General features: G+C 39.1%; 1 protein-coding gene and 1 long non-coding RNA gene across 30 annotated transcripts in view; both read right to left on the reverse strand.

Annotated features, from left to right (window-relative positions):
- TBC1D5 (TBC1 domain family member 5) overlaps positions 1-27,466 on the reverse strand; it is a 543,840-nt gene that overhangs the window by 310,844 nt on the left and 205,530 nt on the right. The window lies entirely within an intron of this gene.
- On the reverse strand, positions 3,133-13,117 carry LOC146397199 (uncharacterized). Its single transcript, XR_014825092.1, has 3 exons — positions 11,128-13,117; positions 10,897-11,033; positions 3,133-10,830 (listed from the first exon to the last, which is right to left on the reverse strand). It is a non-coding gene; the product is annotated as an uncharacterized LOC146397199 (long non-coding RNA).

Below are 27,466 nucleotides of genomic sequence, written 5' to 3' on the forward strand. Positions count from 1 at the left end.
AACCATATTTAACTTACTATTTAATTCATTTAAAAAGTGAGTGTCTTCATCCATTCAGGCCGCTATTACAAAAATACCATAGGCTAGGTACCTTAAACAACAACTATTGTTCTCACACAGTACAAAGGGTGGGAGAGAGCCCTTGGGGTCCCTTTTATGAGGGTACTAATCTCATGCAAAAAGATTCTAGTCTCCTAACCTGTTCACATCCCAAAGGCCCCACTTCCTCATATCGCAGGTTCAGATTTCAATATACAAAGTTTGTAAGGATAAAAATATTCAATCCATATTATGCAAACATCTCAAAATTTATTATAAATAAGGTCCTCTGTGCCAGGTATAGACAACATTAGGAATATTTGAAAGGTGGAATAAATTCATTATTCATTAGGGGAAAAAACCTGGAAGGTATGTGAAAGTAAAAGAAATTAAGAGTAATAGAAAATAAATACAGAAATATGAAGTTACTCCAATCTTCAGAAGACATATTTAGACACAGTTTCAGATGAATAAGAACTTTATATTCAACCAGTTACCCACATTTTAATCTATTTTGATGCATCATTGACAGTGAAAGAAAAAAAAAAAAAAGCAAAGAACAGGAAAAAAAAGAAAAAACTGCAGGATTTCAGGAGAAAATAAATTAAACTAGAAGGTAATGGAAAAGGACACATTAAGACTTTGGATAAATATTGCCAACCTGGACTTCCTGTAGTGGGTCAGCGGGTTAAGAACTTGTGAAGATGCAGGATCAATCCCTGGTCTTGTTCAGTGGGTTAAGGATCTGGTGTGGCCATAAACTGTGGCATAGGCTGCAGATGCAGCTCGGATCTGGCGTTGCTGTAGCTGTGGTGTAGGCTGACAGCTGCAGCTCCCATTGGACCCCTAGCCTGGGAACTTCCATATGCCATGAATGCGGCCCTACGAAGACGAAATAAGTAAATAAACCTCACATGTTACACAAAAATAAATGTTAAATGAATCACAAATCTAAATGTAAAATATAAAACTTAAAACTTTTATAAGAAAATGGACAAAATCATCAAGACCTAGGGTTAGGTGAACACTTATTTGATATTAGTTCTTAGATATGACATCAATGAAGAAAATAGATCAAAATAAAATAAATTTCTCTGTGAAAGACTGAGAGAAGGGATAAAAACACAAACCAAAGACAATGAGAAAATATTTGCAGATCACCTATCTGACAAAGCACTTGCATCTAGAATATATAAAGAATTCTCTATACCCAACAGTGTTCAAAAAAAAAAAAAATCCAATTTGGCAAACAATTTGAACAGAAGTATCTTCACAAAAGAGGAAATATAGATTGCAAATATGCACACATAAAAAATGTTAAACATCATTAGCCATTGAGGAAGTGCAAATTAAAACCACAATGGGCTATTATTACATCATTATTAGAATGACTAAAAAAATACTGATGATATCAAAATACTGGTGAGGATGCTTAGCAGCAGTACTTCTCACATGTTGTTGGTGGAAAAGTAAAATGACACAACTCTGCAAAGCAGCTCAATAAAACTTACATCCACACAAAAACATGTACACAAATGCTCTTTGTAACTTGTTAGTAATTGCTAAAAGGTGTAAATAAACCAAACGTCCTTCAAAAGGTAAACAGATAAAACCAACTGTAGTATATCCATACAATGGAATTCTACTCAACAAAAAAGGAACAAACTTGATACATTTAAAAACTTAGATCTCAAGGTCATTTTGTGGAATTAAAAAGCCAACTATAAAGAGTCTGTGATTTCATAGTGATTTCTATGTGATTTCACTTATATAGCAAATGACAAAAATTATGATGGAGAATAGATCAATGATTAGTAGGGGTTAGAGTTGGGAGGAAAGGCCTTACACAAGACTTGACTGTGATTTTGTTTAGGTTTTTCTTACATTTATAGCTACTGCAAGTTTTATCTTCTGCAAAATGAATGCCTATATGTGTTTTGTTTTTTCTCTTGATTCACAGAAATTCTTTATGTATTTTGGATATCAAACTTCTCTTGGTTTTGCATATTACCTTTTCCCAGCCTATAGCTTATATTTTTTACTTTCTTTATGGTATCATTGGACACAATTTCTTGATAAGCTCAATGCAATTCTATATGATTCTCCTTTTTTGTGCCTTAACTATCCTGCTCCCAGAAAGCATAATGATAATTTGGGAGGAACTGATATTTTCCTTAAGATATGAAAAATGGATTCATTCTCATTTTCCCCCAAATGGAAAATCAGTTGTCCTCAGCACCATTTAATGGATAGCTCATTCTTTACTACTGATGTACAATGCCAGCTTTGCCATATATTAGGTTTTAATATATGTAAGGGCCTATCTGGATTTTCTATTCTTTCCACTGGTCTATTTGTCAAGTCAGGAACTATTAACATATTACCTTGTTATATAGTACACCTTTGTTCTTCAAAAACGTCTTGGCTCTTGAACCTCTGTTTCCCTATTTAATATTAAAATCAATCTGCCAGGTTACTCAAAAAATACTGTTGAGGAAATTCCTTTGTGGTGCAGAAGGTTAAGGAGCAGGCACCATCACTGGAGAGGCTCAGGTCACTGCCATGGCATGGGTTCGATCCCTGGCCCAGGAACTTCCACAGGCAGTGGGCAAAGCCAAAACAAAAACAAAAACCAAAAAGCACTGATGAAATTTTGACTTACAAATGTACCCCATATATAAATCAATTTGAAAATGACCCAACAGTTCTGTGACAATGAGTACTCCCTTTCATGATCGTGGTGAACTAGCTATATTTATTCAGGTCTTAAATGTCTTTCCATAAAGTTTTATAATATTCTCCATAAAAGATACCATTTTTTAACTGAATTTATTTAAAGGTATTCATATTTTTTTAATTTATTTTTTTCCCACTGTACAGCAAGGGGATCAAGTTATCCTTACAGGTATACATTTTTCCCCCCACCCTTTGTTCCGTTGCAACATGAGTATCTAGACATAGTTATCAATGCTATTCAGCAGGATCTCCTTGTAAATCTATTCTAAGTTGTGTCTGATAAGCCCAAGCTCCCGATCCCTCCCACTCCTTCCTTCTCCCATCAGGCAGCCACAAGTCTATTTTCCAAGTCCATGATTTTCTTTTCTGAGGAGATGTTCATTTGTGCTGGATATTAGATTCCAGGTATAAGTGATATCCTATGGTATTTGTCTTTGTCTTTCTGGCTCATTTCACTCAGTATGAGATTCTCTAGTTCCATCCATGTTGCTGCAAATGGCATTATGTCATTCTTTTTTATGGCTGAGTAGTATTCCATTGTGTATATATACGGTATTCATATTTTTATATTATTACAAAACACTTTATTTTTATTACTTGTGTATTTCTAAGTGAAAATGGTATTTCATGTTAATTTTATAACAGGGTATATATGTAAAATAAATTGTTAATTCCAATAATTTATATAGAGGTTCTCATTCCCAATCTTAAAGAGAACATTTTAAATATTTCATCATTGAACATGAGTTTGCCGTAGTTCTTTTATACATGCTCTTTTTCATATTATGGAAGTTTCTATATAAAATATGCTGAGAGCTTTTTTTAATCATAAAGTTATCTGAATTTTCTTAATGTTTCCCTACATCTATTGAAATGACCTTTCTTCTTTACTTTGTTAATAGGATGAATCACTTGAAACATTTTTGTAATGAACAAGTTGTGCCTTTTCAGGATAAAAAAGATTTAGTAAGATCGGTTATCCTTTTACACATTGCTAGATTCAGTTTACCAATATTTTATTTGTAATATATTCATGCACAAGAATGGCCTATGTGTTCTTATTATGCCCTTGTCTAATATTGTTATGATGGTTCTATTAGTCATGTGATAAGAATTTGAGAACATTCTCTACATTTCAATTCTCTGAAAGAATTTTTAACTAGAGTATAATCGGTTTTTCGTCTATTAGAAATCATCTGCCCCCAAATTGGGATGGGGGTTTTCTCTGTGGGATATGATTAAGTATTTATTCCACTGCATTAGTGGTTATGGGATCACATAAAATTTTTTAATTTATTTTATATTTTAATGTTTGTGATCCACAATACATGGTTGTGTGTATTTTATAAAAATCACTTTAGCAAATAAAATTTTCCCCTTTTAAAATGAATTCTTTGTACATTCTGTAATAGTTTACATAGCCATAACCTTTTATTGGTAAAATATAACTCAGAAAGCAATTCAAGTACTCCACCTTATAGGGTACTTGGTATTTTACTTAAACTGGATTTAACTGTCTCTTAGTTTTCAAACATTTTTTTAACCTCATCTTAATTTCCAAATTTGTTGTCATAAAAATTTTCAAAATATTTTCTTATTGTCCTTATAATCAGCTTAGAATTCTGAATGAAGTTTAGAAAGATATTTTCCAGGTTCAAAGAATCTCTTTGGAAACTGCCAAAATTATATTACCTTGTTTAAAGATTTAATTTAAAGATCTTAACTCATTTTCATATGTACTATATTTTTAACCTGGTAATTCCAGAAATACAGTAAAACTATAGTTTTTCTTAATTGTTTCCCATGGCTACCACATTGTTAAGCACTCTTATTTCTTCTAATATTTTACAGTCGATTGTTCTAGATTTTTCAGTCAATTCTTTTGTATTTTCTGTCCTGCCATCATTTTTTGACTGATTCTGGTTAACATAAAATACTAGTAATTGTTTACTTACATTTTTGCATTAGTGTCTGTGGCAAACTGACGGTATAAAATAGCCCTGATTATTCCCCTTTTTGAAAGCAGGCCTTTTTATGACACGACTTTCCAGTTCCTTCAATCAAGAGGCAGTGGCATCACAACAATGAGTTTACTAACCCATGAACATGAAATTTCTCTCCATTTATTTATTCTTCCTCACAGGAATATTTTGTAGTTTCAAGTGTACTTTGTCCACTTCTTTTGTCAAATGTATTCCTAAGCATTTAATTCTTTTTGAAGTTATTGCAAACAGAGTTTTTTGGCTTAAAATTACATTGGATTGTTCACTGGTAGTATATAGAAATACGATTTTGCTGCCATTCTATTTTGGCAGCTCTATTATTTGCTTTGGCCAACAAAATGTGGTAGAGGTGACAAAGTGCCAGTACCAACCTAGTTCTTATGAAAACCTGCAGCTTCTGTTTGTCTTCATGGAATGCTGACATCCCCACCTAAACAAGCAATGGCTAGCCTACGAAGAATGAAACATGTGGCTCAGTCTCGCCATCACTTTACTAAACTGCTAGCCAATCACCAGAAACATGAGTGAGGCCTTCATAAACCAGCTATTCCCCAAACATAAGCAAGCTCAGCCCATAGCAAGAGAATAACCAAGCTTAGCTACTTTCTCATTAGTAGTAATAAATGCTTAGTTGTTCTACGTAACTGAGTTTAGGGATGGTTTGATATACAGCAAAAGCCAACTAATAGACTGTTTCTGAATAAGATGAAATATTATTGCTTGAAACATACCAAACAAATATGTGGCAACACAGCTCATTTTAGTTATAGAGCTCAGCTATATACCATTTGGAAAAAAATTTTAATCTGTAAATGTAAAACACGTCAAAATACAGTTGAAGGAACTTTTTAGGAAATAATTCTAAAATTGCAAAGTTTTGCAGTATGCTTTTACTGAAAAGTATTATGTAAATAGAAGAAACGTATTAAAACTTTAAAAATCAGAAAAGCTCATTTTCTCAGACTGTGTCTCAAGATTATGTCTTAAAACTTTTTGAAATGAGATGGGACACACATATGCAAATTAAAAAATAAAAAATTCCTCACTAAGAAGCATTTATTTCAGGAGTCCCCATCATGGCTGAGCAGTTAATGTACCCAAATAGTATCCATGAGGACGTGGGTTTGATCCCTGGCCTCACTCAGTGGATTAAGGATCCAGCGTTGCCATGAGCTGTGGTGTAGGTCACAGATGTGGCTCAGATCCCATGTTGCTCTGGCTGTGGCGTATGCTGGTGGCTATAGCTTCAACTGGACCCCCAGCCTGAGAACCTCCATATGCTGCAGGTGAGGCCCTAAAAAGACAAAAAAAGGACAAAAAAAAAAAAAAGAAGAGAAACATTTATTTCAGAAAGATTAACAATGTCAGTCTTCATAAGAATGACCAGGTTGAATAAGCATAATGCGACCCTTAAAAAAAGTATTACATTAAAATATTTCCGATTCTGTTTTCTTTGCAAATGATTCATTTTTTCTCATCATTTAAGGTATAAAATAAATGACCCTTAAATAAACACCTTAAGACAATTGTCAAGTATCTGGAAGAGGTTTACTTTTCAAGAAAATTATCCAAAGCCTAAACATGAATAATGTATTCTGATATTTAATCACACGCATCAAAGACAATGTTTAAGTGTTCTCTGAAATATATACTTTTAAGTCATAATTTTTTAAAAAAACTTCTCAGGTCATTATTGTTTAAAAAATAATTTAAGGTGATTAATAGTAAGCTGTATCTAAAAGGTAAACACAAAGATATTTATTAGCAAAGAAACTGGGAAATTTTAAAATAACCCTGCAACACTTTTATGTATGCAATTTATCAAGAAATGTTGTAAAAGAACAAAACAAATGTTGGCTCATTCTGGAGCTTCTTTGTCATCATTAATGTATTCAGGTTTTCACAGCTGAACTGTTATACTTTGAAAAGATTTTCATGAAAGGAAACTCATATTCAATGTTTAAACAAAGCTGTCAGGTTACCAAGATTAAAATTTGTTTGAGTGTCCAGAAAATTTTTTCTTAAAAAAAACCCCGAAAACTATATTGGTCTTTATTTGCAAACAAAATAAAATAAGCTTTTGTTTAACCGTGTGTATTTATTTTTGGAGAAAACATAGAGAAAGAAAAATTTTAAAATAAAAGTGAGAATATTTTGAATGGCTATTTTGTTTCATTACTAGTTCTAGTTCTCAAATTGATACAAATGATCTCCTTCTGTTTCTGTCTATCTGCCTGCCTTGTCAGTACAACTAACTGTCAGGGCTGGGGAGATCTCCTATATCTAAACAGAAGATGTGCAGTTTGTAACCTGCTTAATTCGCCGTATGTCCTACATGCCCTCAGTATGGTGTTCATTAAAGTCTCAGCTGTTTTGTTCATAGCAGTGGCAGTCTAAACATAGGCTTATTTTTCTTTGTTAAAAGGCCAGATTGTGTATAAATATACCCCTAATCTCGTGTGTGTATATATGTGTGTGTGTGTGTGTGTGTGTGTGTGTGTGTGTTAATGGCAAGAAATTAAACCAAGTATGTAAATGCTTCTTGGTGTTTTCATCACTCAAGCCAGGCATCTGAACTCAGTCCCTTGCCTAGATGTTCATAAAAATAGCAACTCTCAGTCTTTGGAAAGAGGTTTAACATAACAGCCATCTTTAAAATCAGATAACCTATATTAAGAATTGCAAGTTGGTACAGATAAGTTCTATAAATTGCCATTAAAAACCATCCTTATGAGTCTCTATCCCTCCCCTCCAAGAAGTTCCTGATAGGCTCTAGGTTTCCAACCCTAATTGCTTCCTTGTATTTGATTATATAAAGGTTTAAATGAAACCTACTTATATTTGCCTTGGCAATAAGATTAAACGGCTCAAATCAATTACTTTCTTTTGACTTCAACAGAAAACTCAAAACTTCACATTTAACCGGTCAACCCAGTTACTAAACAGAACTTCTATTCAGTTCTGATCTGTTTAAAAGTAGACTTTACTATTACACTACGTTTTTAAATGCAATATAAAATTAAGATTATTTATGTGTATACAAATAATATCAAAACTCATGTATGAACTGCATACTTAAAAGTGTTCACTCGTATCAAATTAATCACACACCAAAATCATTAAAGTAGAAGGTATAAAAATGTGTCAAATATTTAATTACTACATTGTTGTGTGAAGTTTGATTAACAAGACAAAAGATTTATTTTTAACTTGTTACTAAGTTAATTGTGATGTTAATTTTAACATGCAATTAATTAAATGTACATAAAGGACTATTAAAACATTATGCCTGACAGAATCAAAAAATAATTTAACCTCTGAATGACTAAAAACTAAATACTCTGTACGTCGTTTTGGCCCATAGAATATACATTTTCAAAATACGACTACATTAACTATTATATACAGCTGCCTAAATAGGAGGACTTTCAGAAAACAATCATAATTATACCTTCAAAAGCCTTTCTCAGGAACTATCAGAAAACTGATGCAGAAAACAGCTTTATTAGGTAAATCTTGGAGGTAAGTGACTAAGTATCAAAAGAACCACACCAAAGAGTCTCTTTTCATTCCTAATGTTAATTTGTGAATCATTTCTAGTTTATGGACTTAAAAGATGCTTTCAGATGGAAAAAGAACACTGATTTTTCACTCTGGTGTTGAGGTTGACGTTGATGTCATTAATCCACCAAGGTTTAAGGGAAAAAGAGGTTCCCACACTGGAACACTGAGGATGAAGCTTCATAACAAACAGCACCTGAATATGAGGAAATTACCAGATGGAAAGCGAGTCCAGCAATAAAGGGCTGGGTAAGGTTAAGACAACTATTATCAAAGGAAGTAAAGCAACAAGGATTTCATGTTTCATCCTTAAGGACGTAAACAGCAGGACTTCTTAGCACAACATGGCATGCAATACTATTTCTCAGTATGAAACTCGTTACACTCCTGATGTCATAATCAGGACAAACTTAATCATAAGGCCCTATTAAAAGATAACATAACTTAGGTTTTACTATGTCGTAGTTAAAACTAAAACTTCAGGAACTAATTGAACTCAGTGGCTGGAAGAAAGTCTCCCACGAACTAAAACTTAGGAACAAATTGATCAGAGACTCAGTGGCTGGAAGACAGTTTCTCACTCCTGATCTGGGTAACGTTGTGCTATTCCAAGTACCTGGTGGTTCTTTTGTAACTGTGATAACAGGTAATACCAGGAATATAATCTACCACAGGCTAAACCCACATTCTCAACAGTGAATTCACCGGGCCCAAGATAGGGTTCCTGTACTCACAGGAAGAAGAGAGGGAGAGGAATGAGGCACCCACATTAACCAAACTGAACCTCCTTATCAAAATCAAAAAGAATAATATAGTCAATTTTTCACATTTGCGAAGTGACTCTGGACAGCAGCACTAAATTACTTAAAAGAAATATCAACATAAAAAATTGGAAGTTAGGGTATATAAAACAATGAGAAACTGTTGGGAAACAAGGTATGGAGGGAGTAAGGGCTTTTAAAAGTTACTTGTACACAAGCAAATCAAGAGTGCAACAGGCATACTCAGTGCAAGACACAGACTCATAAAGGGCCTGGAAAGACCCTAAACTTTCATCCTTGACTGAACTGCATGCTCCATACAAGCAGGAAGTAAAGGCTAAGGCAGAGCTCTAAGTAGCCTGGCCAAGCAATGAGGGTGTGCCTGCCTTAACACAGAGCCAACATACAATGCCCCAGAGTATGTTCTTCTTTTTCTCTGTTTTTGGCTCCTGGGGTTTAAGGAAACTCTGTCAAGATGCAAGCTGACCACTAAAGTGATATACAACAGAGACTTCAATGATCATATGCAAAAAAGACTTCATTTATATAAAGTATATATACACAATGCACAACTACCAGAAACAGTACACCCCAAGGAGGAGGGTGAGAATCTAATTTCCAGAGCTGCCACACTATCATATTCAAAACAAACCAGTTTTCAACAACAACAATAGAAAAAAATTAAGAGGAAAAAACAAATCAAAGAAATGAGAAAGTATAGCCCCATTCATCGGAAAAAAAAACTTAACAGGAAATGACCCTGAGGAAACCCAGTCATTGCACTTACTAGACAAAGACTCTAAATTGATTGCCACAAATATGTTCAAATAGCTAAAGGAAGCCATGTAAAAGAACTAAAGGACACCAGGAGAATAATGTTTCCACAAACAGAATATCAATAAAAAGAAGACAGATATTATAAACAGAAACAAAAGTTAGTTCTTTGAAAACAAAACTGACAAAACTTCAGCTATATTAACATAGGGGAAAAAATACTAAAATCAGAAATGAAAGTGAGGGTTTTACTACAGACCTTACAGAAATAAAAAGGATTACAAAAATTACTATAAACAATTATATACTGACAAATTTCTTAATATAAATGAAATGAACAGAATCCTAGAAAAACACAAATTGCCAAAACTGAATCAAGAAATAGAAAATCCCAAACAAAAAATCTGAACAGACCTGTAATAAGTAAAAAGATTGGGTCAGTAATCAAAAAACTCCCCTCAAAAAGTCTAGGAACAGATGGCTTCAGTAGTAATTCTAACAAACGTTAATAATGATTAACACCAGTCCTTCTCAGACTCTTCTAAAAACTTGAAGGGAGCACTTACCTACAAATCCAGCACTACCCTGATATCAAGCCAGATAAGGATATTATTACAAGAAAGCTATACTATTGACCAATATTCCCTATCAACATAGCTACAAAAAACTCTCAAGAAAATATTCACAGACTCAATCTAGCTGCATTTTAAGAGGATTAAGCATCATGACCAAGTGGGATTTATCCCAGGAATGCAAAGCTGGTTCAGTATACAAATATCAATCAACTAATGTAATATAAACATTAACAAAATGAAGGAAAAAACATGATCATCTAAATGCAGAAAAGGCATCTGACGAAATCTGAAATCCAGTGATGCAATGTTACTAATTAAAGTCCAAAATTTACATTAGGGTTTACTCTTTGTATTGTACATTTTAGAGGTTTTCACAAATGTCTAATGACATGTAGCCACAATAATGGTATCATACAGAAAAGTGTAACAGACCTAAGGATCCTGGGCTCTACCTGCTCTTTCCTCCCTCCACCCTAACTTCTGCAGTGACTAATCTTCACTGTCTTCATAGTTCTGCCTTTTCCAGAATATCATGTAGTTAAAATCAGCGTGTGTGTGTATACTTTTCAGATTGGCTTCTTTAACTTAGTAATATGCATCTAAGGTTTCTCCTTGTCCTTCTGTGGCCTAATGGCTCATTTATTTTTATCAAGGAATAAAATTCCATTGTTGACACACAACTTAGTAATATGCATCTAAGGTTTCTCCTTGTCCTTCTGTGGCCTAATGGCTGATTTATTTTTATCAAGGAATAAAATTCCATTGTTGACACACACCACCTTGTTTATCCATTCACCTACTTAAGGTCATCTTGGTTGTTTCCAAGTTCTAGCAATTATGAGTAAAGTTGCTCTAAACACTGTTACTGTGTGTTGGTTTATTAGAGACATAGTTTTCAATTCATCTGGGTATATACCAAGGAGTATAATTGCTAGAACACATACATGTTAAGAGTGGGTTTAGCTTTTGTAAGAGAAAGCCAAAATGTCCTCCAAAGTGGCTGCCCCCCAGCAGTGAAAGAGGGTTCCCATTGTTCCACAGCCTCACTGGCAATTAATGCTATCAGCATCCTGGATCTCAGTCATTCTAGCAGATGGTTAGTGGTATCTCATTTTAATTTGAAATTCCCTGATGACCTATAACACTGAGCATCTTTTCCTATGTTTATTTTCTACCTCTATCCCTTATTTGGTAAAATTTATGTTCAGATATTTTACCCATTTCTTAATTTACTGGGTTGTTTTCTTATTCCTGGGTTATTAAAGTTCTATGTATATTTTAGATACTAGTCCTTTGTCAGAGAATTTTTTAAAAAGATTTTTCTCCCAGTTTCTGGCTTGTCTTTCACTCTCATACAGTATTTGTCAAAGAGAAAAAGGTTAATTCTAATGAAGTCCAACTTAACAAATTTTTTCTTTCATTGATCATGCTTTTGATTTTGAAAACTAAAACATTACCAGCAAACCCAAGGGCACAAAGATCTTCTCCTATGTCATCTTCTAGGAACTTTCTAGTTTTACATTTTACATTTAGGTTGATGATTCACTTTGAGTTAATTTTTTGTGAAAGGCATGAAGTTTACGTCTAGATTTTTTTTTCATGTGGATATCCAGTTGTTCCAGAACCATTTATTGAAAAGACCATCACTTTTTCCACTGAACTGTCTTTGTTCCTTTGTCAAGATCACTTAACGGTACTTGGTATGGGTCTATTTCCACACTGACGACAGATATTGTCAGTCTTCTAATTTTGTTCTCCTTCAATGTTGTATTGGCTATTCTGGGTTGGTTTGAACTTTAGTAGAGAAATTCAGTACAGTCACTCTGGAAAGTTACTAAACACATGCACAGAAACAGGCAGTTAACGCCTTTTAGAGCTTTCTCTAAAACTTTGTTTAATCTAAATAAATAATAGGCTGCTAATAAAATGCTTTTGAAATACTATAATCCTTTTTTCCCTTCTGCTTTTTAGGGCTGCACCTGCAGCATATGGAAGTTCCCAGGCTAGGGGTTGAATCAGAGCTGTAGCTGCGGGCCTACACCACATCCACAGCAAAGATCACAAGCCACATCTGTGATCTACACCACAGCTCACAACAACGCCTGATGCTTAACCCACTGAGCAAGGCCAGGGGTTGAACCCGCACCCCTCATGGATCCTAGTCAGGTTTGTTAACTGCTGAGCCACAAAGGGACTCTAGAAATGCTATAATCCTTACATGCAATGGAAATAATCCTCAGAACTAACATGGAATAAACACTTTAGGGACATATTATGTTACTTCAAAAAGTTTTGGACAATTTCTTACTTAAAAGATAGGAAGAGAATGAAGACCATACATGGGCAAGTTTTGGAAGAAAGCAATTAACTTACTGCATTTGCCCTTCTTTGATAAAAACAAACTCATGTCTTATTTAAAATCTATTAAATTTTAAAGCTCAAGAATTTAAATAATCAGATTCTAATTACTCCTCTAATATTCTACTATACATAGGCTAAGGAATCAATGGAAAAATAATCTTAAAATTCAAATAGAATTTAGAGACCATATATAATAAGAATCAAATTAGGGCCAAATGAGAATGGCTCACTGTAGCATACATAGCAACTAACTAAAAGCAACAGTTTACCCAAGCAAAACTCAAAACGCTATTTAAAGACTCACCTAAACTTATTTTCTACTATTGCTAAGTAGACTGTTCTTCTTACTCTGCTCTGATTCATCTCATCTATGAACACCCTGGTAGACTAAATTCAGAATTTAGGACGCAAAATGAAAGCCAACAGAGTATTGTTGCATAAACATTCATGAACATTTTTCTAAAAACCTGCATATACTCCTACAACCTCTTTCCTAGAAATGAGAGAGAGAGTTAATTTTTCAAAGTCTGGATTCTCTAAGCTTCTTGCATATTACATTTAAATATTTATCACCTAATCACTCTTATTTTTTTTTTTTACTTGAAACTTTAGGAATTTTTATCATTAACCAAAGAAGAAAAGGAAAAACGATAAAAGCAACAGTAACTGAATCAAATTAGACAAAAACATTGTCAAACTAGTTTGTTTGTTTGTTTTTTTAGGGCTGCACCTGTGGCACATGGAGGTTCCTAGGCTAGGGGTCAAATCAGAGCTGCAGCTGCTGGGCTAAGGCACAGTCACAGCAACACCTGATCTGAGCCACATTTCCGACCTAAAACACAGCTCACATAAATGCTGGATCATTAACCCACTGAGCGAGGCCAGGGATCCAACCTGAGTCCTCATGGATACTAGTCGGGTTCTTTACCACTATGGGAACTGCAAGTCAAGCTAATTTTTGAAATTAGAGTACTGAGTCATCTGGATTGCATTTATCTCTTTTCCATATAAAATCACCACTTGATTATATCATAGTAAATCTTAACTCTGATGTTTATAGAGAACGGCAGATCTCATGATGTCATTGATAATTCATCTCCTTCCACTTGCTCTGCATGTATAGAAACAGAAACATAACATTCATTCTTCCCTATGTCCTCTGATCTCAACATATACAGTAGGCCAGGCAGAAGAAAAGCTTTTGCAATGGCTATAAAAGTGAAATCTTGGGAAAGATATTTCCATGTTACAATATAAAACAAAAGCCAATTTGAGAATTGGGACACTTTTGTGTCCTACTTTTTTCATATCCCATACCATTCTGTTCCCTTCTATTAGTATATTCACTATTTACTATTTTAGCTATTAACTTATAATAATAATTTAACTATTATTTTAATTAATTTACATATTCAAAAAGAATATTATTGCAGTATTAGGCAAAAAACAGATAAAACTGAACACTTAAAATTTTCAAGGATCTCTTTTATCTTCCTTAACTACCATTAAAAGTTTCCAATACTATTTACACAATGATAAATAGGACATGTATTGGTAAGTGCCAAGAAAAGTATTTATTTACATTCTTGCAAGCTTTGTTTTTTGGCTTTGTACTTTCTCTTCCAGCACTTCGTATCTAGCAGCAATTCCACAAAATCACTCAGTCCATTAAAAGTTTCTTTCTTTCTGTTATAAGGAGCCAAGAATGCATTACTACATTTTTCTATGTGAAGTATGCTATTAAATAATAGCTTGTACACTAATTAAAGCAAATGTAATTGTGAGAACACATTGACATTGTTACTCAATTTGTTAATAGTTTCATTTCAAGTGACCTTAATTGTATTAATTGTGATAGTAGAAAATTAAATTGAAGAGCATTAAATACATTGTTCTAATATATCCTAGAGAAGCAAAATCTCCATTAAATCAGCAAAGAGGAAATAATGATTATACACACACACACACCCCAAGTCTCCTACACACAAGTACACACAATGGGTCAAGCAGAAAAGGTCTCAGCAGACTGCATTTATTGTTACTATTTTAATATGGGTAGCATGGCATTCAACAGACCACACAGAAGTCGCTGAGGTTTAGATAAATGATTAATTTTCGGACATTCTTTTCTCTGAGGTTAAGCTGAAATTACTTAACCATTATAAATAGTTTTGAGAATGAAGAAACAAAGATTGGTATAAAGGAGTACAACAGAGATAACAATACAGATAACTAAATAACTCTCAATCTTTAGAATACAATGCACACTCTACAGCATACAAAATCCCCAGAGGCTGGCCCCTCCTGCTAGGTGACACTCCCCTGTCACCCAAGGTGCCCCAGCCACAACCACCTTCCTTCAGTTCTTTGCTAGGACAAGCCTATTCCAGGCATGTCGTTTGTAAGAACTCTTTTCTTCGTCTAAACTGGTGTTTCTTTTCTGCCTATCTGTCTGTGTCTGTCACCATGTCTGCAGGCCTCACTCCTTCTCATCTGTCATTCACATCTAACTGACAACTCACCTTCTCAAAGAGATCTTCCCTGACAATTGAAAGTATGTACCAAGTCGCTCAGTGTAACATGACCTATTTTAATTATTTGCCTAGCAATTATTCTCTGATATTTTTCTCATTTCTGTACTTTTTCCTGCTCTCTCTCGCTAAAATATGAATTCCACTGAATGAGAGCACTTGTGTAATGGTCTACTTGTGCAACAGTCTAGTCTGATACAAGATATCAATGAACGTTTTTAAATGAATGAATGAGCATCAAGCCTGTGGCCTGCAGCCCATACTATGTGTGATAACACACATGTGCCTCTATGATCTCTGTTCAGTTACTGAGTACAACTGAGATTTTTTTTTAACCATCAAGCCAACATGTTTGATTGAAAATCTATAAGTTCAATAAAACAGATCTCTTCACAAGTCTAACTAGAGATTCAAATTGACAGCAGTGTTCTAAGCTTGGTCAAAATCAGTCATAATCTAGTAAAATTGTCACTAAACAGTTAGGCTGGGAAGCCAATTGTCATTAACTCTCTCTATATTTGGAAGAAGAAGAAAGGAGGGAAGGGGAAGTAGGAGAATTATTATTACAGTCCACATATTCCCATAACATAAACAGCTGGCTCATACACTGCCTTATATATGATTGGACTAGGTTAAAGTAAATTCTCACTCTCTGCTGACAAATCAAGGCTAGCAGGTGGTTTTTCTAACTAAAACCAAATATATTTTCAAGTTCAGGAAAGATCATCATGGTGATTTATAGGAATACAATAATTACCAAATGGTAAAATATCACATCATGTCCAAAGACCCAAGGAAATTATACTTCTAATATAGTAACATAAGATATTATAATTTTGTGATTTACTAGCTTTTTAATTTCTTCCATTTACAATGCTCAGATTTTCCTGAAATGTGAAAATAAAACAGCCTGAAGTTAACATAATGTTAACTAAATGGGAACTTCCAATAGAGTTAAAAGTGGAAGAAATAAAGAGGAGGAACTGAAGAATGGATTTTCCAGAGTAATGTTTAAATTTTTTCTTGCAGTCCCCTCATCAATTCTTCCCTCTAATAGAGTAAGATAAAAATATGAAAGCCTATAATCTTTAAAACCAGCAGTTTGGGTAGATAGTTTTTAAAATTGGTTAATGCAGAAGAGTTCCCACTGCGGCTCAGCAGGTTAAGAACCTGGTATAGTGTCCATGGAGATGAGGACTCAATCCCTGGCCTCACTCAGTGGGTTAAAGATCCAGGGTTGCTGCAAGCTGAGGCCTAGGCCTGAAGCTGTGGCTCTGATTTGACCCCTAGCCCAGGAACTTCCATATGCCACGGGTGCGGACATTAAAAAAAAAAAAAAAAAGGTTAATGCTATGAAATGTGTTAGGAAACAAATGAGGGAGATGAAGAGTTATAAGTAACGAGTTATTCATTTTACTACTAAGCCATGGGAAAGAAATCTGACTTAATATGTAAATGAAAAAAAAGTAGCTATGTGATTCTAGAAGCCAGGTGATAACTCTGACATAGTTCCTAAGCCTCATGAGCTGAGAATTGGATATCTCATTACTTAAACATTCCCAGCTTTGGCCCGCCTATCTTTTCTGGCCCCACTAATGAACTAACAAAAAGCAACTAATACAATTATTTGGTAAGAAATTCACTGCAGGTCACTTTACCTAAGTGGGCCCTTCAGTTTTGTGTTTCTCTAAGGTTTTAAGATAATATTGTTACTCTCCATCAACTCTATCTGTTCTGGTTATGCTTATACCTAATTGACCAAAACCACCCTCACACAGCCTCTCATTTTTGGTGATCCAAAAGTGTTATAAAGGCTGACTAAGCATGGTGGGAAAAAAATCTCAAGGTATGAATATTCCTTTGCAGATAACTTTGCCCAAGGGTACAGTGGTAACGGCTTTTGCGGGGCTACCGTTTGTCTGCCACTAGAGCTAGCAGTGAGGTCTCCTCTGCTCCTGAGACAATGGAAAACAAATAAAATCCAAGTATGATCACAAGGAGACTACAATGACTTCACACAACCCCAATTCTAAAGGAACTCAAAAGGGGCCTCTCTCTCAAGCAAATAAAGGGAACTGCCACAATAACAGAAAACTTGAAGTAAAACAAAAAACTGGATTTCATTAATAAGGAAAAGACAACTCAATAAAAAATAAATCAGAATTCAGACCAGAAGTTTTTTTTTAAGTTTTTTTTAAAGTTCCAAGAGTCTACATTTTACCAATGGTGAGTTTCATTGTTACCATTTAAATGTCTAACTTGCTAAAGTAAATCTCAATTCACTGTGAAAGCATGAATACATAAAATCCATATAAAATCATCTAAGTCTGATATTAAAGAGTAAGTTGAAACTTCCTCACCATTACAATATTTATAACTTACTTTTCATGTTAATTCTGGATTCGATTTTGAGTTCACTTCCATCCACTCAAGTTGCTTAGTATGTGGTATCTTAAAAATAGCTTAACCACTAATTACAGATCAATATTCTTGCCATCACCAGATCACAGATTTTCTCTTTTTATACTGTTTAACCTATGCAATCCTGAAGCACTAACCACTCTGGATCTTCTGGAAGCTCTCACATCTGTAGCTATAATAATTTTGGCCTTCCTTTATCTTTCCCCTACTCTGACTATCTTAAAATATTGCTCTTTCTATCCATTTTCTAATGATGGAGAATTCTAACAAATCAATTCTTAGTTCTGTTTTTCTCTTTTCTAACCTCTTGCTTCACACTTTGAACTGCTATCTGTGGAGGATGACTTTCAGATCTCTAACTCATGACCTTTCAAACTGAAGATTGCTTACAGGAAAGGGAGTGTTTCAAATATAAAAGAAAACACTAGGTGCAATGTAACTCTAACTGGAAAGTAACATGTAAATAGACATCAGAAATTGTCAGCAAAGAGATGCTACAGACCCATGTGGACATACTCCACTCTAAGAATATGGGACCCTGTGTCAGCAAGAAGTTACAGAACACCCTGAATCCCACAGAAGTGGAATGATGCCTGACTTTGGTGCTCTATAAGCAGCTTTTTGCAGGCAGCTTGTTGCAGGAGACAACTCTCTGCCAGAGGCCCCTTTTGCTCTGTCACTTTGGCAAAGCTGTATTATAACTTGTCTCCTGTACAAGCACACCTTTCAGATCTTTGGATACCCAAATTCTCTGCCTAACCTGTTGGTTCTTTCCTTAGATGAAAGAAAAAGAAATGAAGAATAAGTAATTAACAGATGACCAGATCTTTTCCCCCAGCTTCCCCTTCAGTAATCTCATAAAAAAATTCTGTGAACAAGATAGCATGTAAAAAAAGATCACAAGGAGTGGACAAGCCTGCACACAGTGGGGGATGACAACAAATCTGACCCCCATCTAATGATTAACTGAAATTACTTTCCCTTTTTCCCTTTATAAACTTTCACTGCCAAGCAGAATCTTCGGAGTTGGTTCTGGGACATAAGTCGGCCTTCTCTCTAGATTGCAGGCCTGATTTAAGCCAACTTTCCACTCTTATCAGCACTTGCCTCTTGAGTGTTAACTTTTCCAGTAGTGAGGAGCCAAACCTGGGTTCAATAATATTTGTACTACATGAAAAAGCATACTAAAGATCAAAATAGGGCACCATCATTTTCTTGTATCTGTGGTAGGTAGCCCTCCCAGAACAAAGGGAAGGCAACATGTGCACGCGCAGTATAACATAAATGGTACCCCCATGCACAGGTGCAACTACATAATATGAACTATCCATGTTACATATCAGAATTTACAGAATGTGTGTTACCTTATAAGGGAGACAGGGACCAAGGTGTAGTGGGAAAACTAGTGGAGGTGTATAAGGCAATGCCTTGCTGTATTCAGGGCTCAGCCTTTGGATATGAATCCACTGGGCCAGTGCCTGCACGAATAAACACTGCTTCCTAGAAATAAGCCTTGCTGGCCTGTCACTCTGTACCTAAGTCCTACAACATTTCTTGGGGGCTCATTTGGGATTCAAAGATGGTGATTTCACTTCCCTTGTCGCAGAGGTACAACCCCTGGGATGCCAGGAGAGGTGACCTCACCTGGCGCCAGCGGACTGATTGATCCTAGGAGACTAGCCCTCCAGGCATGCTGGGGCAAGGACCCCCGGAGCACAATGGAACCTGATGAGGCCCAGGAACCAGCCGAGGGAGTGCCGTCCATCATACTGCTAGGAACCCAGGTTCAGTTTAGTAAGCCTGCCCCTTAGAGGCAGAAGGGGAGCCTGATCACCTCCCAGAGCTGCCTGAGTGGGCCCACAGGAGATGAAACCGCAAATCTAAGGCGCCGGGTGGTGGGTTGGAGATGTTGTATGAATGTGAGTGAATGAGACAACTGGAGAGTTCTGACTCTACCAAGGGCCAAAGCAAGTGCAGAGACCCAATCCAAGGTTCTGTGGCAATCCTCAGACAGTTTATGGTGGCTCTCTTTAGAGAGGTCCTGACGTTGGGGTTTATATAGTCCTACGAATACTAAGAGGCACCTGAAGTATCTCCCCCAGGAGAGCAGCCAGAGACAGAGGAAGTGACTGTTTACTGCTTCCCCTTTCCCTTCTGGTGTGTGACTGTCATCTTTTAGGGGGAGGAAATGGGTGGCAAACAAAGTAAACATAGCTCCTTAGAGTGTATGATAAAAAAATTTCAAGAAGTTCCCATCGTGGCACAGTGGAAACTAATCCGACTAGGAACCATGAGATTGTGGGTTTGATCCCTGGCCTCACTCAGTGGGTCAAGGATACAGCGTTGCTGGAAGAGGCTTGGATCTGGTGTTGCTATGGCTCTGGCATTGGCCAGCATCTGTAGCTCTGATTGGACCCCTAGCCTGGAAACCCCCATATGCCAAAAAAACCAAAAAAGAAAAAAAAAAATACTATAATTAAAAAAAAAAAATTTCAAGAAGGGATATTCAGGAGATTACGGTATTAGGTTGACTCCCAGAAAACTTTGGACGTTCTGTGAGACAGATTGGCCTTCGTTTGGGGTGGCTTGGCCCTCCAATGGGTCACTAGATAAAGAACTAGTTAGCAAAGTGTTTAGAGTCATCACAGAGGACCCAGGGCACCGGGACCAATTCCCTTTCATTGACTGCTGCCAAGACATAGTCCTCTCTTGGCCACGTTGGCTGAAAGCCTGTCTGGAAGAGAACTGTAAAATTATGATGGCTCAAATGATGGCCTCCTCAAAATGCCGACTGGACCCCGAGAAGCCCATTTTATCTGGGGAACCAGAGGAAGTTCCCCCACCTTATTGTACCCTCCACTGCCACCCACACTTCCAGCTGCCTCCCCTGAGAGCGCCCCCTCCCTGACTCACCCACTAGTCGCTGCCTGTCCCGAGCCTCCAGTGTTAACCCCATATACTCCAGCCAAAGGCAACTGGAAAGTCAGGCCAGCAGAGGCAGACCCGCTTCACTACACTACCGGGGAGGCTTGCAGATACCACTGAGAGACACTAGAGGGCCTATTTATTTTGATCAGGAAGGCCATGTTCAAGGAGGCCAGTGCATTTCTGAGTACCAACCCTTCACCACCATTGATTTCCTAAATTGGAAAAATCATACTCCCTCCTATACAGAGAAGCTTCAGGCGATGAGATGATTGATCTAATGCAATCCATCATCCAGACCCACAGGCCCATCTGGGCTGACTGTCGCCAACTACTCCTGACCCTACTCAACACTGAGGAAGACCCCCAAATCACTCAGGCCGCTTTAACATGGTTAGAAGAACACACCCTGGCCGGGATAATAAATGCACAGGCTTGAGCCCAGAGCCAGTTCCCTGAGGAGGATCATCACTAGGACCCTAATGATGCTCAGAAATTTCAGATGCTCGAGTGTTACCAAGAGGCTCTTTTAAACAGCATGAAGGAAGTGGGAAAAAAGACTACGAATAGGAGCAAAACCACAGAGGTGCTCCAGGGACCTGGAGAGAGCCCCAGTCAATTTTAGGAGAGGCTATGTGAAGCATTCCGCCTTTACACCCCCTTTGACACAGAAGCCACCAAGAATCAATGAATGGTTAATACAGCCTTTGTCAGCCAGGCCCAGGGAGATACCCAACGCAAACTGCAGAAGTTACAGGGTTTTGCTGGAATCAATGCCCAGCCAACTATTAGAGGTTGCATCAAAGGTATTTGTCAACTGAGACCAAGAAGCCCGATGAGAAGCAGATGGATAAATGAAGAAGAAGGTAAAATCTACTCACTGCTGCCCTGCTAGATGGATTAGAACACTCCCGGAGAGGTTTCCTGCTGAGTCAGGGCCAAGGTCAGGGAAGAAACCAGCGAGGTGGACCATCTCGCCCGAGCCCAAAACTGGGACGGAACCAACGTGCCTACTCTCGCCAGGAAGGCCACTGGAAAAAAGAGTGCCCCCAGCTGTCAGATGATTCCCAAACAGGCCCCTAGCAGAGGAGAAGAGGCCAGGTGGTCTGGGGCTAACATCAGCTGACCCAGCAGCCACCTGGAGCCCCCAAAAATGATTTTTTAGGGCTGGCTGCTATGGGAGACTATGAAGAGGACTAGGACCGATCAGGCTCTACTTTGCTAGGCCCCCAAGAGCCTATGATCCGAATGAATGTAGGGGGCCGGCCCACTGACTTCATGGTAGATACTGGGCAGAACACTCAGTGGTAACTCAGCCTGCGGGCCCACTCTCACAGAGGCAAGCCACCATCATAGGGGCCACGGGCAATCGAACACAAAGCCCCTTCCTGCTGCCTAGACGATGTACTTTGGGGGGACATGAAGTCATTCACGAATTCCTGTATCTCCCCAACTGTTCTGTGGCTTTGATGGGTGAGGACTTATTGGGAAAGCTACAGGCCAGATAACTTTCGACTCCCACAGCCAAACAACCCTGACTCTAAGAAAGCCAGGGGCAAAGGTCATGACTCTTAACGGTTCCCCAAGGGGAAGAATGACACCTCTACGGTCTTATAGAGAGGCCACACAGGGACCTGAGCTTCCCTTCAAACTACCTGGGGTATGGGCTGAAGACAATCCCCCCCTAGACTGGCCCAAAACATACCCCCAATAGTAGTAGAGCTAAAACCAAGGGTCAAACCTGCCCACTAAAAGCAATATTTCATTCCCCACAGAGCACAAATAGGGATCCAGAAACATCTAGAGACACTCCTGAAGTATGGAATCCTCCAACCCTGCCAGTCGTCTTGGAATACACCTCTCCTGCTGCTTCAAAAACCAGGGGCAGACGACTCCTGGCCAGTTCACAATCTATGAGAAATAAACCAGGCCACCATTACCCTGGCACCCAGTCATTCCTAAACCCTACACTCTCCTGGGCCTTATCCCCGCAGAGGTTGCCTTCTTTACACGTCTGTACCTCAAAGATGCCTCTTCTGCATCCGCCTGGCCCCTCCAAGCCAGCCAATCTCTGCCTTCCAATAGGAAAATCCAGAAAATGGTGACAAGGGCCAGCTAATCTGGACTAGATTGCCTCAAGTATTCAAAAATTCTCCAACTATCTTTGGCACCACATTAGCTTCTGATTTAAAAGCATTCCCAGCAGACTAGTATGGCTGTACACTGCTCCAATACGAAGATGACTTACTACTGGCCAGACAAGCTCAGGAAAATTGTATGGAAGGGACATGTCTGCTCCTCACCCTCCTATGGGAAGCTGGCTACAAAGTTTCAAGGAAAAAGGCCCAGATCTCTCAATAAAAAGTTAAATACCTTAGCTTCCACCTATTCCAAGGTCAATGTCAACTCAGCCCAGAGAGAAAGCAGGCTGTCTGCTCAATCCCAGTTCAAGAATTTCTCAGGGCTGCAGGTTTCTGTAGAATCCGGATATCCAACTTCTCCATTTTGGCAAAGCCTCTTTATGAAGCCACAAAGAGGGGAGAACGGGAACCAGGGCAACAAAAGGCCTTTGAAGAGATCAGGCGGGCCCTCACCAACGCGCCTAGCCTGGGACTCCCAGACACCTCCAAGCCTTGCTTCTTGTACGTGCATGAACGTACTGGTGTTGTGGTAGGGGTCTTAACTCAAATGCTGGGGTCATGGCATTGTCCAGTGGCATACCTTTCCAAGCAACTAGACTCTGTTGCCCAAGGATGGCCACTCTGCCTGCAGGCACTTGCAGCCACAGCTCTCTTAGTGTCAGAAGCTGATAAATTGACTATGGGACACACTTGGTACTGACATTAATGGAGTATAAGGGACAATGCTGGCCGACTAACACCCGGATGGTCAAATATCAGGGGATGTTATGTGAAAACCCACGCATTTACCTAGAAGTAGTGACGTTACTACCTGTCGGGCCAGATCAGCCAGATTATGATTGCGTTGAAGTCATGGATGAAGTACTCTCCAGTTGACCGGATTTAACAGACCAGCCCCTCAAAGCCCCAGATGATGAATATGTCACCGATGGCAGTAGCTTTGTAAAAAAGGGAGAATGCCTTGCTGGGTATTCTTTGTAAAAAAGGGACTTCCACAGAAAAGGCAGAACTGATTGCACTAACCCGAGCACTCCACCTGGCAGCAGGAATACATGTCAATACATAACTGACTCCAAATATGCCTTCGCCACCCTCCATGTACATGGGGCTCTATATAAAGAAAAGGGGCTACTCAACTCAGAACAAAAGGACATAAAATATGGAAAAGAAATCCTTAAACTCTTAGATGCTTTGTGGGCCCCGAGAAAGGTGGCAGTTATACACTGTTGGGGACATCAAGAGGGGACAATGGTCACTCGGGGAAACTTTACAGCAGATCGAAAAGCAACTCGCAGCCACCAAGGGGACAATGGAACCAGCGGCTCTGACCACCACACTGTTCCCTAGTCCATTGGCAAAATGGGACCCTAACTACTGATGACATGAAAACACTTGGTTTAAAACTGAAAATGGGAACTACCTCCTAAGAGGATGGCGGAAATTTGAAGATGGTCGAATAGCAATTCCTGAGGCCCTAGCCCCAGCCTTTGTCAAACAATTTCACCAGGAGACTTACATTGGCTGAACGGCTCTTGAGGCCACATTGGGCCAGCATTTCTACATCCCTTGGCTTTCCAGCATAGCCCGGGGAATATGCAAACAACGTGAAACGTGTGCCCAAAATGACCTGCATCAGGGACCTAGGGCCACCCCTGGAATACAGAGTATTGGAAGGGCCCTGATTGAAAATATAGTTATGGACTTCACTGAGCTTCCCTGAGTCCAAGGTTATAAATGCCTGCTGGTCTTTGTGTGTACATTCTCAGGCTGGGTAGAGGCCTTCCCTACTTGCGCAGAAAAAGCACCTGAAGTGGCCTGACTTCTCCTAAAGGAAATCATTCCCTGATTTGGAATCCCAATCACCATGGGATCTGATACTGGGCTGGCATGCATGGCTGAGGTGGTACAATTGGTGGCAAAGGGGTTGAAGCTCACCTGGAAGTAACACACGGTATATCATCCTCAGAGCTCCAGGAAAGTGGAGCAAATGAACCAAACTCTAAAATTACAGTTAAGTAAATAGTGTCAGGAGACCCACTTACACTGGGACCAACTGTTGCCAATTGCTCTGTTAAGGATTAGGTCCAGCCCTACTAAACGGACAGCATTTTCTCCGCTTATGAAATCCTTTATGGGCGTCTCCCTCCTCTCATTAAGGGTATAAGGGGGGACTTAAAGGAATTAGGAAACCTTACCCTGAGGCAACAGATGCAAGCACTAGGTTCCACCCTGGCCACCCTCCATCATTGGGTTAGGGAACGGTTACCTATAAGCCTAACCGTAGACAACAACCCCTTCAAACCTGGGGATGCTATATGGGTTAAAAAAAATGGGAATAGCCAGCCTTTAAAACCTCTTTGGAGGGACCCATTTACTGTTATTTTATTCACCCCTACTGCAGTAAAGGCGGCAGAAGTGGCTTCTTGGATTCACCACAGCAGAGTAAAACCAGCATCTCAAGACTAGGAATAGGTCCCTGATCCCTCAACACCATGCAAGCTGACCATCCCAAAGAAGCAAGCTGTAGCTCCAGAGACCCATGAGGACGACAGCCCTGCTTTAGTAACCCTGGAAGCTGACTCATCTATGTATGGCAGAAGCTTGAGGAATCGTCTACCACACGGGATAACAGACTGTTTTTGTCCCCCATTTCGGTTCTCTCACTGTGATTCACTGCCACCCCTTGAACCTGTTAGTTCAATCCTTGCCCTAATCTTTGCCATGGGGTTGGCAGAGACTGCTCCAGCCAACTGTAAATGTGGCGAAAGGTTCCTGATAGCTCTCTCTTTCCTCTTGTGGGTAGGATGCTTTGTTGTTATTGGTTGCCTCTGATATGGGCTCCCATTATTATTATTATCATTATTATTTTGGTCTTTTTAGGGCCATCCCCGAGGCATATGTAGGTTCCCAGACTAAGGGTCGAATCGGAGCTGTAGCCACCGGCCTACACCAGAGCCACAGCAATGCAGGATCCCAGCCGCATCTGCAACCTACACCACAGCTCACGGCAACGCCAGATCCTTAACCCCCTGAGCGAGGCCAGGGATCGAATCTATGTCCTCATGGATGCTAGTCGGGTTCACTAACCGCTGAGCCACAATGAGAACTCCTGGGCTCCCATTATTGACCCAAGTTCCCCAACTTGTCATCCATGCATCTGCACTACGTGACATGGCCAGGGTATCACAAAGCCTTTGCTTTACCACACCCATTTTGCTTGTCAGGGAAGAATCTTGGGGACATGCAACCACAACAGGACCACCTACTCCATCTGCCAGCAGGGGAATCAATACACTTGTTTCGACCCACAGTATTCCCCTACTAAGGAATGGTTAGAAATCCAACACTCCCGAGATTAGCCCTCCCAAGAAGTTCAGCTCATCAGTAGGGCCAAAATAACGAATCCCCACCTGCCTGTGTCAATGTTATTTGATGTCTGCAAGGCCACTGGCAACACCTGGTCACTTTACACTATACTATGTGGGGGACTACAGTGGGAATGAGAGTACTGCCTAAATGATTAATATATGTGCCCAGAATGTGGGGAAGACGCTTGCTACAAGCTTTGCCCATCCTGGAATAATGTTGCCTGGGCTACCTGGAAAAGCTGGGAAAATACGTGGAAACTCCCAGGCGATGATACAGCACTCCTCCAAAAGGGTACAGATGATTCCAACTGTAAATCGGGAGCCTGCAACCCCATTAATTTTACTATTCTGACCCAGGAGAATTATGATGGAAACAGGGTTACGGAGTCAGTATATGTACAGATGGATGAGGCAAGGATCCCAGAACCCAACTGTATTTTAAAAGGGTCACAATTCCGCTTCAAGCCTCAACTACTCAAGAAACCTCTCATTCCTTTTATGAGACAATAGAAAGGAGCCCTCCCCCCATCCCCGTCACAACAACAAAAACACTCTGTTTCTGGTCTTGACAGAAACTATAGCCCTGACTCTAAAGGCGTCCTCTTGCTATGCATGTGGAGGAACTAATATGGGAGATCAATGGCCTTGGGAGGCTAGAGAACTGGATCCTCATGAGCCCTACACAGAAACAAGATGCCCAGCTCTGACACTGGGATATGGCTTCTCAAAACCTCAGTCATAGGGAAGAATTGTCCTGCCTGATGGGGAGGACAGTTTAACACTACTGTTGGGAGCCTGATGTGCCCGGGCCAAAGATTCTATAATGCAACTGCTCAAAAGACCCAGTGGTGGGGATCCTCAAACCATCCTGAATCCAATCCTCACCCTTTGTCTAATTTCTCTCATCTCCAAAAGGCCTGGGATGAGACTGATACAAATACCGAATGGTGGGTCCCAGGAAGGCTACACTGGATATGCGGGAGGATAGCCTATACTGTACTTCCCCCATACTGGTCCTGTTTACTAGGGTCTGTTCGCCCATCCTTCTTCTTGCTCCCACTGGCCAGGGAAAAACACCTGGGGATTCAACTGTACGAGGGCAGAGGGACCCAAATGGAAACGACGTGCCTTACAGATTGGCAACTGGAAGGATGACAAGTGGCCCCCAGAACACAGTCCAATACTATGGCCCAGCCACCTGGGCAGAGGACAGGTCTTAAGGATACCATACTCCCATCTATATGTTAAACTGCATCAGCAGGTTATAGGA

Source organism: Sus scrofa, chromosome 13 (genome assembly GCF_054392235.1).
Source record: "Sus scrofa isolate SSC_HxYL_T2T_F1_AM1 chromosome 13, Sscrofa_HxYL_maternal_Yorkshire_Landrace_v2.0, whole genome shotgun sequence".
Lineage (NCBI taxonomy): Eukaryota > Metazoa > Chordata > Mammalia > Artiodactyla > Suidae > Sus > Sus scrofa.